Source organism: Gopherus flavomarginatus, chromosome 7 (genome assembly GCF_025201925.1).
Source record: "Gopherus flavomarginatus isolate rGopFla2 chromosome 7, rGopFla2.mat.asm, whole genome shotgun sequence".
NCBI classification, from domain to species: Eukaryota; Metazoa; Chordata; order Testudines; family Testudinidae; genus Gopherus; species Gopherus flavomarginatus.
The window spans coordinates 79,071,385-79,085,198 of NC_066623.1; the positions used below are offsets into that span (position 1 = coordinate 79,071,385).

At 41.0% G+C, this 13,814-nt stretch overlaps 1 protein-coding gene across 1 annotated transcript in view; it reads right to left on the bottom strand.

The window, feature by feature from the left end:
• The window catches only part of PALMD (palmdelphin), a 70,668-nt gene extending 57,388 nt beyond the window's left edge, over positions 1-13,280 (bottom strand). Inside the window, exon 1 of the mRNA XM_050960967.1 lies at positions 13,262-13,280. The gene's annotated coding sequence lies outside the window, so the exon portion shown is untranslated. The remainder of the gene's footprint in view (positions 1-13,261) is intronic.
• Between the last annotated feature and the right edge of the window lie 534 nt (positions 13,281-13,814).

Sequence of the window (13,814 nt, forward strand, 5' to 3'; positions counted from 1 at the left end):
AATAAAAAAAGGCTTATTTTAAAACTAAGTTTAATTAAGGCTAGCCATATCAGAACAATATACCCACCGAATACAATTCTCTCTTCAGCTACTCCTTTACAGGAGATTAGTATTAGCTGAGGATTATGAATTGTAGATAAATGAAAGCATTCAGTCTTAAGTATTCATAATTACTAGGGACTGGCAAGTTGGATGGTATCTTGGGTTTTGTGACACCATTGGCACTTTAAAAAAAAATTCTGAAATTTCTCAGTTCACGAAATATTTTTCTTCATAACTGAAACCATTATTTCCCAGGAGCAAATTTAGTTTTAACCTTCTCCCTAATATATTTCTAATAACATAGTCTGTGCTATGTAAACATTGAAAATTAAGTTTAAAAGTAATTTTTGCCTGACTTCTAGCATAATCAGGAAAATAAATTTAAAAATATACAGGCTAAAACTTGCTATATGACAGAGGCAAATGGTATTCTTGATGGTTAACTGCATTTATTTTGGTAGCAGTTAAGGTCTCAGTCAGACTCCGTTTGTACATGTCAGTGCACAAACATTTAATAGGAAGATGGTTACTACTCCAAATGGCTTACAGTCTAATGCTTGGAACCGTGTACATCTTGAGTTCTCCTTTAAATCTAGAGCCAAAGGCTTTCAAGTGGGGCCTGAATTTGGGAAAAGAAGTTTTGTCCTTAGTATTAAACTAAAACTATAGGTCCTGATTCTCCTCTCACTCTATTACTGTGGATGTAAATCGAGAATAAGTTTATGGAAATCAATGGCACTGCACCAGTGGAAAAACTGAGTAGAGAATCAGAGCTGCTCCACCACAGACTTCAAGTGTGAGCCTGGTTAAGTCACTTATTCACTTTGGGGGCTCAGTTTCCCCATCTGTAAAATGGGCAGGCTAATACTTCTCTACTTCACAAAGGTGTTGAGGACAAATACATAAAAGATTGTGAGAGGCTCTGATATTATATTAAAGAGGACCCTATATGTGTGATAGATCCACTGAATCGTCTTTTTCTTTTATTGAGCCTTTCATCCTGAGATTCCAAAATGCTCTCTATAGGGTATCTAGAAATCACTTCATTCATCAGAGTAATGCATTCCACCCTGGGGGAGGAATATAACAGCTATTTAACAGTTCACTGCGTGGCAATTTAGGCTAGGAAAGTACACTGAATCCAACTGAAACTACAGTTTGTCAGTTGGAAAAACAAATGTACTCTCAAGAAGGCTGATTGCAGCAATTCTTCCTTACTAGTGTTCATGCAGAATACCAGTAACAACTGACAGTAAAGAGCTAATTATTGATTTGTTGCTAAAATTATCCTACTGAAGTAGCTGATCTCGGAAATTATTGTGACTTCATAATTCTGCTACTGTCTGTCACCCCAATCCAAAGGAGTACTTAAAGAGGTGCTTTAACTCCCACTGAAGTCAATGGGACTGAAGCACATGCTTAAAATTAAGCACACACCTAAGTATTTTACTGTATCGAGCCAATAGTACTTAGTACCTTTCAGGATAAAACCCTACCTTATGATTGGCAGTGATAAATCTAAGCCTTAACATATTCTCTAGCTTTTTAAATGACGTTCTGACTCCAGAACACTTCTTCTCTTCCTGGTATTACTCTATTTCCAATGCAGTATACCACTTTGCTCTGTTGGAATCCATAACTTATTATTTTTAATGAATTGCTTGGGAAGAATCCTTGACTGAGGGGATGGCTCATTCCCAGCCGCCGCCACATAAACCATAGCTGTCATCAGCAAATGTGATTTGCCCTTGAACAGACACGCATATGCTAATCCTTTCGTGATCTCACCATCCTCTTTTAGTAGTAGCTTCATTTAATAAGTACAACCTGCACCTGTCACTCTGCCAAAGGAAAAGCCTGTCATGTGATTTAGTGTCTGAAAAATTTCTGTGGCAGTGCGGCTTGGCTGGCTCCACAATTCTCTGCACTCTGAGGCTGCTCAAGTACAATAGGCTATCTGTCTGCCTGAAGGGCCACAGTTCAAATCACATCTTAGTGCTCTCCTAAATCAGCCCCCAGATTGATGTTAGGAATTCACAGATGTCGGAAGTTGGAATTGGCAAGGAGGGATGTTTTTCATCCTGGGAGGATGGAGGTTCAGACATGGGCTGCCTTAGCTGCAGGAGCTTGTGCAAAAGCCACCATTTTGGTATGCAGGAGGGAAATATAACTAGCAGTGACTGCCTACTGCAAGATCTCTGCACTGCACAGCAAAATCTTTTTGACTTTGTATAGCTGTTGTAGCACATACAACTACCTTTTTCAAAAGTCATGTGTGGGCATGAGGGGCCAGATTTTTCAAGTGCTCATTATTCACAACCGGGGGAAGATTTTTTCAAAAGTTCAGTTCCCATTCTGTCACTTATGGCCTGACTTTTCTAAACAGTTCAACCCTCAACGTACTGAGCTCCTTTTGAAAATCTGGCACCTAAGTGAGATGTGAATGCTTTGGAAAATCTGCTTGGAGTGTGAGTGTCAAACTTCTGAAAATTTGCCTCCATGTGTAATAACCGCACATGTGTAGCAACTGCAGGTTGCTTTATTTTGAAAGACTTGGGTAACTGCTTGCTGGATTCTGAAGAGCATTTGACATGCCAACGCATAGAGACTCTCAAACATATAATTGCGTCTGGCTCAGTAACTGGCACTGCACAAAGACAGATTATATCTAAGGTATTTATAGAGCACAAGTCACCACAGTATCTAGGAGACGCGATAGCAACATGTTACTCAGTACTAGTCACCTGCTTTCTGTGCACACTGGGAAAATGTGTATCTTTCTACTTAAGTCCCAGAAAAATCAGAGATTTCTCTTACATATCTACCATAAATAATCTCTCATTTCCTCCAGGCAGCTGTGGTATGCAGAGATATCACAGGTTCTTTATACACCTACAGGCTCTGATGAGGACTGGGGTCCCATTGTGCTGGAGTCCTACAAACATAGGCAATAGTCCCTGCCTTGAGGAACTTAGAAGATAAATGGACCTTCATGGAGGCCGTGCCGCAACGCCTCCCAGCCATTGGGTCTGTGATCCAATCCGTTTCTCCCGGCCTAACAGAATTTGCCTTGCCAGCAATAGAGAATGTCTTTTCTACACTGGGGAAAGTGCAGTGTGTTAGAACATGTGTTAATGTACTTTAACTAACACACCATAGATTTGGACTTAGTGTGATTGAGGATTGTCATATTTAAAAACACGTTAGCTGATTAACCCTGGTCCACCTCCTACATTTAACTGCAGCCATATAACATACTTTTAGATCCTGCCCACATGGCTACTAAGTTGTTTAATATCATGTTAGAAAATATATTAAACACATTTCCCCACTGGAGACCTGGCCTGACAGGGTGCTGTAGAACTTATCAAATGAAACGGGGGCAACAGCGGGAGAGACTCCTGGAGAAACACAATGTAAGACTAGCCTCAAGCTATTTTAAAAAGGAGGCAGATGGGTTGGTGACTATAGAGCATTCGCAGGTGAGTCCATCAAAGAGCAAGTATATCATTATGGGAGACATGGCAGGGCTGGTGGTATTGACAGATGGCTGCTGCTGGGGGGTGGAGGGTGGGAAATTAGCCCAGAATGGATAGTGCAGAGCCAGAAAAATAACAAAGCATAAAATGAAACCAAAAAAGCAACCAGTCTGTTTCCTGTTTGTTGATTGCCTTCCTCTGACTTTCAGTACCACTTCTTTAGCCACTGATCTGCTTTTAACTCTGGCTCCCTGATTCGAAGCAATAAATACTTCCTGAAATGTTCAAATAATACACTACATTTGGACAGGGCATGGCTGTGTATGGAACAGATCATAGAGTTTTTATCACTCCAAGAAGTGGGGCTCTCGGGATGTGATCATTCGTACATTTCAAAACCAAAAGGGACCATTGTGATCATCTAGTCTGACCACCTGTATTACACAAGCCATAGAACTTCCAGCATATTTTTTAGAAAAACATTCAGTTTGTTTAAAAAGTTGCCACTGATGGAGAATCCACCATAATCCTTGGCAAATTGTTCCAAAGTTTAATTATTTCTCACTGTTAAAAAATTACTCCTTATTTCCAGTCTGAATTTGTCTAGGTTCAACTTCCAGCCACTGGAGCATGTTCTACCTTTATGTGCTAGACTGAAAAGCCAGTTATTAAATGTTTGTTCCTCGTGTAGGTACTTATAGCTGGGAATCAAGTCACCCCTTAATCTTCTCTTTGTTAAGCTAAATAGATTGAGGTCCTTGAGTCTATCACTATAAGGCATTTTTCTAACTCTTTAATCATTCTTGTGGCTCTTCTCTGAACCCTCTCCAATTATCACCATCCTTCTTGCATCATGAGAACCAGAGGTCAAACAGGCTGTTTGGAAAGAATCGATGGGTATAGGAGGAAGCAGCCTGCTTGTGAAGCAATGCTCACATTCTGCAGTCTGGTCACTGTGCTGAGCAAAAACAGACATGGCGTGTTAGAAGTAGAAAGTTCTCTAATCCATATTCCTGCTCACACCCTGAGAAAAAGGCAGGCCAGCTTGCTCAGCTGATCTCCCCATTCTGACAAATAAATTGAGTTACAGGGCATGCAATAAGCAGGAGTCACTGTGACATTGGGTGGAATAATAGCAGAGGAGTAACAGAGTGACAAACCATTGTTTGTTGCAGAAGGGATAGAATGAAAGGGATGACTGATAGCATAGTTAGCATTGCCAATTCTGCAGGAGTCAGAGGCAGCACTTCCAAACAAAAATCACAGAGGCTGGCAGCTCCACAGAGCTAAACCTGTCGAGTCTTGCAGACTTGCCCTCTGTGGCAGATGGGTAGATTCGATCTATATCATACGGCACATCATGGTAAGCTCCAGTGCTGCCCATGAAGAAAGCTGGATTGTTGTCATGCCATGTAAGGATGGAGCATGACATGGGCTGCAGCATGGCTTGAAAAAAACACAAGGGCACAAACATACAGGTTTGAGCAGAAAATTCGAGTAGTAATAGGTGATACTCCTCTTCTGAGAGCCTGAAATGGTGACTGCTCACAATGATAGCTGCCAGCAGTTACTCCTACCATTCTCATTATTCATTTTCATGATGGAGATGAAACCTATTTTGCTAATGTATACAGCACTCAGATACTGTGGTTAGGGGTGCTATCTGAGTACCTGCATGGGTGGATAGATATCACTGTACACCAATAACATATGAAAACCCCATATAGTATTCTAGTCTTTTGAAGCTATGTTGTTGTGGAAATACTATTATCAAGTGAATCAGCTGAGAGCAACTTGGCAAAGATTAAATATAATGAGTCTGATTCTCCTCTCCCTGACACCACTTCAAAACTAACTTAACTGCATAGACTTCAAGGGAATTAGTTCAGATTTACACAGGCATAAATATATGGAGACTCGGGTTCTCTGTGAAAAAACAACTACAAGTGATGTTAATCCCAGGTCTGAAATGTTAGGTTCAAAGGTACTTTAATCCGTTGATTATAACACTGAGCTAGCTCTCACTTGGTGGGGGAAAACTATAGCTTTAATTATTTGGAGAGAGCAGTCTCATTAAGAAGGTTCTGATTGTGCAGCATAATTTCTCTTCTTTATAGCATCCCCGGCGATGAAGCTTTGAAAAAAATAGCTTAGCAGTTATTCTATGCATAGGGGACTAACTGCAAGGTAACAGTTGTTATTATAACACTCAAAAGTGAACTAGGAAGCTAGATTGCATAGGGTAACTTTCAGAGGGAAAAACAAAGGCAGTTTTTATTCCAATTGTAGGTCCTTTGGGATTAGCTTTCTAAAATAGCTTTCTTTCATGTGGGTTAGTTTTATAAAGCCAAACATCTAGTCTAGGTACCTTTAGAATGGTGTCTGTAAAGAAGAATAAATACCACAGCCTGTTGCTTTGATAGATATAGTGAAGTTATACTAGTCAGAATAGAGAATCCAAATCTTTCCTGCACCTGAGATCTTGAAAGGTGTGGGAAATACCACTTTTTACTTCCAGCTGAATCCCCACTAGATAGGAAGGTCCCCTCTGTGCCAACTGTGGGATCATGATGAGGCATGAGGTGCCTTGGAGTGAGCTACATTTTTGAAACAACTCTTTTTGAATGTGTGTGTAAGTCCCACTCGTAAGTGCTGAATTCTGGCCCTATCTACACTTATAGCATTGCATGTCAAAAACCAGAATTGTCATAGAATTGTTTAATTCTAAAGTAAAGTAAAAATGGCCCTCTAGCAACTAAGCGAGTTTGGTTTTCAGCTTGCTGCAGCAAAGGAGCCATCTTGAAAAGTGAGGAGGAATGAGAGATGCCTCCTATGTGGGTCTTGTTATAATGGGCAGTACAATGGTTAACAGGTTATTTCATTTGATTTGTTGTTTGACTTCCTCTTGGACTATACAGACCTATCCACTTCCTGTGTGGTGCACTGACTGTGGAGGTGATCCCGGAGTTCTTGCCAGGTGCAAAGATCCGCACATGCAGATTCAGTGTCAGTGTCAGACTCAGGCCCTGGAACAGTGCTAGTGCAAGGACTTCATGAAAACAAATGGTAGCAATAGCAGGATTCGGTCTGTAGCAGATTTTGTTTTGGCGCCCAGCCCAAGCCCCCTGACAAAGTACATTCATTTGCTGGTAAGTTTCACTGCACTGTTTAAGTTACTCTCCAGCTGTAAGGACAATTGGAGAGGATTTCTTTGGAAAGAATGAATCTTTGCTCTCCCGCAGCAGCATGTGAGCAAATGATAGCCAAGACACAAATCAGCAGGGCCATTCTGAATCTGCTGGGGAAGTCTCTTGTCTGCATACAATACATTAGGGGAGAGGGAAACCTGATTGGTTTAGTACCTCTTGAGACTTCTAATTTACTACTTGGAATATAATAGTGAGGCAGAAGAGACAGAAGCCAGCTAGACTAAATTCATCCCTGGTGTAACTACTGAAGTTGGAGTTATAATATAGCTGAATTTGGTCCATATAGTTTTGGCACTGAGGATTCAACAAAGCCCTCTGGGAGGATCCATGTTGAAAGCTTTTCTTTAAATTATTGCATTGCAGCTCAGTTCCTTTATTATTCAGCATGAGTCACCCTAGTCCCCCCCTCTAAGTCAGATTTACTATGGATATATGTGACAGTGTTCTCCTCTCATCAGTCAGTAAAATATAAATCATATGAAAACACTTTAGCATTCCGACTGAACAGTCACTATTCTGTAGTTTAATGAGAAGACAGGCTATTTAGGGTAGAGGTTATTTTACGGGTGCTATTCAGTCTCTGTTACTGCATTTAAAGGACTCCTAATGCCAAAAATACTGGCTGGAGATGGGGTGTGCGCCACACATTGGCCCTGCAAGAGCTGAATTGGGCCAGATGGGCCCAATCAGCTAATTAGGCTGCAAATGGAGGAACTTTAGGTTGAATGCAGCTAATTAGAAAGAAGCAGCCTCTCCCTGGGAAGAGGGCTTGGAGGTTGTCTAAAGTTACTCCCTGGGAGAAGGGATGGAAGAGACTGGCAAACCCAGAGGAGCGGGGAAGGAGAGGAAGTATGGAAGTGACACAGGGAAAGGCAGAAAGGTGCAGGGAATGGACCTTGGTTGCTGTGTAGAAGGTCCCTGAGCCAGAACCTAGAGTAGAGGGTGGATTTGGGTTCCCTGCAAGCCACTGTGGGAGTAGCACTGTGAGGCAGAAGACTGCCTGGGACTACTGGAAAGCAGGAACCTTGATATGCTCCTCTCTGACCCCCGGGAGGGGAAATCACTACAGTGACCTGGGTAGAGTCATGAAGTGGACAACTGCGGCCCCTGAGAGAGAGAGGAGAAACTGAGGGGATGTAACTGCTGGAAGGGGTATCAGCCTGACTGAGCTAATCCCCAGAACCGCCAGGAGTCAGCGCCATTCAGCAGTAAGTAGAGCAACCAGTGAAATGGCTAAACAGGGCATTCTGTACACAATCCTGTATCAGGGTTAAGTGACGAGCAGCACAAGGTGCTCCCCAGCACTCTCAGGGATAGGTCAGGCTGTGGCTCAGTGCTCCCCTTTGTTCACCTGGTCTGTTCTTTTGGGCAGTACAAGTGGAGAAGGATTTGGTTTCAGCTCAACCTCTGGCATGAGTTGCACCTCAAGGGTGAAAAACCTGTGGTCCCTTGAGTGCAGGGACTGGACCTTCCCATTTAGAAGCAGGACATATAGTAGAAGCTGTTTTTCTTCACGTCTGTGTACCCACATAACAGCCAAGGCATAATCCAACCCCAGATCTTTGCTACTGGCCATTGCATTTTCTCTGTGGCTGCCTGTTTCTCTAAAGAATGCGTGGTTTTGCTGCTGTACACTTGACAATCCTTGAATTAGATTTTCCAGTCTGATCTCACTGGTTTGGCAAGCTCCTTTAGGTGACTTCAGTAGAACAAATCCACACAAGTAACAAATACAAGTCACATGCCTGGCATTCCATCCAGGTGCTACACAAATATTTAGCTGCAAATACAGCACTTGCTACCAAGCAGCCTTCACACCTGAACTCTAATTGATGGGCAAACCCATGCTTCAAGATTAACAGTAACACTCATTAATTTTTCACTTTGTGCTCTTAAGTAACAGATGATGCATTTTCTGACTCACTGTTTCTTCAGCCAGCAGTGCCAATTCTATCTGTTCCCAGCCTAATGGAAACTTTTTACCGAAGGAAGCATCTTGTGCTTCTGCCCATTGTATGGAAAATATGTAATTGCACATGGTATATAGACAAAGCACAAAGGCGAGCTTACCGTGAATACCCAAGTAGAATGGGCTTTGCTTTTATACCTTGGGCACTTGTCTGAAATAGTTGTCAGCTAGTAGAGCATTCTGGAAATTTGTATTGAAATGAGCATTGTAAGCATTTCACTAAGTGTAGGAGATTGTTCTCCCTTTATGCTTTGGTAGACTTTATTCTTAGTGGAGGTGGCCTTATTTCCAAAAAGGAGATTTGGCAAAGAGGGAGGGCAGGCAATGCAGGAGGAAATGTAACTCTGTGCATGGATACTTGTTTGGTCTACCTCCTCCTGCTCATCTAGAGATATGTAAAACAGATGGGTTCACTCCCAGATTCCAGCTGTAGCCTCCAATGGAAACTGAAGTCCAGGTCTCTGGTGGTTAATGCCTATCTCAGAGTGGAGCTGTAGACCTGCAAAGGCATCCCCAGCTCTCCTATTAGCTGGCTGACCCAGCTCTGGAAGTGGGCACTGTCAAAAATGTCAGGCACAGCCAGAGTGTGAGGCGATGCATGCAGTGCTCCTATAAAGGGCCTTTTGCAGTTTTGGATGTAGGCTAGGTGATATTGCAGCGCTAGTTCTTCTCTTTCTCCTCTCAGCAGTTTTATGTAACAATAACAGCATTGCTAGTCACTTTATCCCCCATGCTCTCAGGGGACAATGCAGTTCTTGTGTTGTGTAAATAGAATTACTCCTCCTCTCAGGACCTATTGATGTAGTTTCACAGGTGAAAAAAATAGTGTAAATGAGAACAGGCCCACAGGAATGAAAACACAACTAAGTTAACATCACTAGAAAAAATCTTTGCATGTCCTGCTTTCTGTGACTTTAACTGTAGAACTGAATGGCCCTTTAGGGTAGATGGCTGTTCAGTTCAAAGTAAATTCATGCTTTACTATAATTTTTCCTGTGGCATTTATCAATGCAGCACTTTAAGTTGATTTATTTAAATATATTAAATCTTAGTGTAAATGCTGAAAATAGTTGCTAGCAGGAATACAGGAGGCATGAGAATGTGACTGATCAATCACTTGGTGTCAGGTCACTCGGCAGAAATGCTGAGAAGTTCAAGAACCTCTCAGTGGCTTCACTTATTTGTTTTCATAAGAACATTAACTGAGAGGCCTGTCAAATGCATGCTGTGTCAGTGATCCCTTGGAGCATGCACTGTGTGACAACGTACCTAAAACTGCTGTTGTGTGCATCTTTCAGGGATTTTATTGTAGGTCAAAGATTAGTACAAAGTTATAAAGCAAACAAGAAAACTAAATCGCAGAAGAAAGGTGAATTTTAATTATCCAAAGACTTATATTAAACTATTTATTCAGTGCTTGGTATGTCCACCAAGGAAAATGAACTGGACTATTAGCACAACAAAACTCTATATATTTAATTGTAGCAAAAGGGGTTAAAATAATCCAAATCCTTCTGATTCTTTGCATTGCTTTTCACTCTTTAAAAATTATTCTGCCTCCAATATTATTTGAGCCCCCCTTTTTCCAGGCGTGTTAATCAAATTCAGGTAATCTAGCTGCAGAATTAGCTCGTGGCCAACAGGCCCTGTGGCACAATGATAGAAACTTATTGGTTCGTGTTTCATAGTTGTGGTGTTCAAGTAGGTTGTCTTTTTAGCAAGGGTCTTTCTCACTTCCTGCCTGATCACTGGCACTTTAGAATCTTGCTGTTTGTTTAACCTTATAATCAATATAAAGTAACTCATGCTGAAGTGTACAGGATTTGTGGCGAAAGGGTGGCTGCAGAACTCCATGAGCTCCAATAGAGACACATGAAATTAATGAGTGAAGGGGTCAGTGTGAGAGAACAGAAGGTGGGTATAACTAGACCTTTAGAGTGCTTGCTGCAGGCCTTGTTCTTCATTGCCCTGCACTTTGTCATCACTTACACCAATGCAAAATACTGAGATGGTGGTAAATCAGAAGGATAGTACTTTACATCCTCACTGCACAGATGAAACTGACTATACAAGGCTGCGAGGAATCAAGCCTATGTTGTCCCCTTCTCTAAAAATATGACATAGACCCTAGGCTGGTGTAAACCAATAGTCAATGGCGCTATGAGGATCTGAGGATCTGGCCCTGTGATCCCAGACTTCGTTGTGAATTTTTTTTTCATCTGGAGCCTCCACATCACTCAAGTTGAAGACTCTTTAAGCAGATTCTTGTATTTTGCATAGAGTCCTAAATTAACACAATTCAGAAGTACCACCTTGTCCTTATACAAATCTCCTCCCTAAAGTTCTCCTCTGCTGGGATACTTACAGAAAACTGTCATCTGAAAGCAGCTAAGCAAATGGTGGCTTGTGATTCCTGCCTTAATTATTATGCTTTATTATTGCCACAAATTGCTCACACAACTACCTTATATTATTCTGATTCAGTCTAGACCACTACCTTCAACAGCCTGGCCTTTCTGTCCTCTCCACAGCTGCTCTACAGGCCTTTGTAACAAGACCCAGACCAGCATGAACTTTTTCTGCTGCACCCAAATGATTCCATTAATGAAATCACGTGGACTCACGTAGCTTTGTGTGCAAGATAAAGGTTGCTATCAGTTGCATAGCCCAGTGTAAGTGATCATAAAGTCCATGACCAGGGCACGGAGGTGATACACATGGTGCCAGGCTGTGTCTGTGTCTATTTGCTAAGTGCCTTTTGCCCTTTGTAGTCATGCTGTATACAGTTTGGTCACAATCCAGCCAGTACTCTGACCCTGGAAAAAAATGCTTTTAATATGAATCTCTCCTGCGCTAGACCTATTTCAGTCACCAGCAAATTGAATCCTCTGAGGATCAGGGGAAGGAATTAATGTTGTCAGAGGTAGCTGGCCAAAATGAAATACACTGAAATGTTCTGTTGAAAGGGGAGAATCTCCCCCCCCACACCACCTTAGTCTGTGAGCAGTGCTGGCTACCAGTTGATTTGCTGGGTGAAGTTTAAGATATTGTGCTTGGGTTGCTTCAGTTCATGGGTGTCCAGTTTGAGATCCCTTTTAAAAATGGTTTGAGCCACAGCTGCTTGAGTGACCGCCTCTATTTGTGTGAGATCACAGTAGCTGAAATCCAAAGTACTTCATTACTTCATTACTTCAAAGTAATAGTGCCTGGCAACAAGGTATTCTGGGTGAGGGATTGTGGGCTCTAGAATTAATTTATGTTCCACCAAAGCCTGGATTTCTGAGTGCAGTTTCCCATGACTTTGCTAGAAAGAGATTTTATCTGAAGCACTAAAGTTCTGGAGTGGGGTTTGTGGTGATGATGATGATGTATTTGTTTCCCTGTTGACAAAACAGGGTTCTGCATAAAAGGTTTGAGTTGCTGACCCCCCTGTAGTTCTTCAATATCCTTTTTGAGCTAGGATAACAGGTACTGTATGCAGTATTCCAGATGAGGCCCCACCATTTATTTATATAAAGGATTTATAATATTACTTGTAGTATTTACCATCCCATTCCTTATGGAACCTAACATCTTGTCATCACGTTCATTCTTGAACTTCATGACCTGATACGATTATTATGGGACAAGATTATGGCAACAAGTGAGATTGTACATTCCTAGTTACTAACCAGGATAGCTTTTAATAATGCTTCTAAGTAAACAAACTGAAATTAAATCGCTTACATTATGGTCCTGCTTTTATCTAAACTTAAAGGAACAATAATTCTTCATAATTAAATGCGATGTTGAGATAGAGAAAACAGTATGGAAAGAGGTCAGTAAATTTTTATCCAGATTCTAGTTCAGATGCTGCTGAAATCAATTAATTGAAAGCACAGTGATGTCTGTGACCATGTCTAATTTTTGTGTGTTTGTTTTGAAATGAAAATTGGAAGCCTTAATATTAGAGGACTTGTGCAAAAAGAAATAGCCATGAGGGGAGAATCACATGTAGGCATCAGAAAACTAATATGTATTTAAGAGGATTCGATGGCTGCAGGACCAATTGCAAGACGTTGTAGACACGTAAGAGAGAATTCAGAGAAGAGTGACAAATGATCAAACAGCTGGAAGTTTTGACTTAGGAGGGAAAATTAAAAAAGCTAAACATGAATAACTTAACTAAGTGATTAAGATGCAGGAGGCAGCCTGCAAATATTAGAAGGGCCAGTGGAGAGGAATAAATAAGAGAGGCATAACTAGAAATACTTAAATGAACCCTAGAAGATAAATGTGAACTTCCTGTGAGTGAGATTTCAGATTGTGGAATCTTTTCCCGAGAGAAGTGACAAAAGCCTTATTTTGTGGAACTCTTAAGACAATCCTTAATGTTCAGTTGTTTAAAGTATTGGACTTTAAATAACTGAACAATAAGATGCACATTAATGGACAAATGGTTACTTTGTTTGTACTTGTCTGACTGTGGTGACACGTCTCAGAATAACTTTTTCCACCTCTTTTCAACATATTGTTATATAGAATACCTGTTAAACCAAAGGCAGCTAATCAGACTTCCTTACCTCAAAACAGACCGTTCCATTTCAGATAGTACAAATTAGTGTAAAAGCACATAAGTAAGCTGTGATTGCTGATGTGTAGGGTTCCTCTGGTTTACAGTTTAAGTCCACTTTGTGTTACTGCAGTCTCCTATCATTAGATAATAAAACAGGATCTCATGAAATTTATAGAAAGAGGGTTACATCACTCATATTAAACACAACTGAAGTTAAATTCCTTCCCAAAGAATTGTTGCAATTGCACTGAGATATATTAAGGCTTCTGTAGCTCAGACTTTGAATGTATGTCCAGATCCTTCAGTTGTTGTAAATTGATATAGCTGTACTGAAGTTATGCTGATTTAAACCAGCATGAGATCTGGCCTATCCTCTCGTTTGACACAAATGCCCTCTAACACAAATGTGAAACACTGTACATATATAACAAGAAAACTTTATTATTATTATTTTATTATTTATTTTTTAAAATAACTCCATCAAGGAAAAAGCTGACTGCAGAGTATAAAACTCTTTGCCAGGAAATGACCTGAATTTTGTGTGCCAAGTTTCTCAAAAA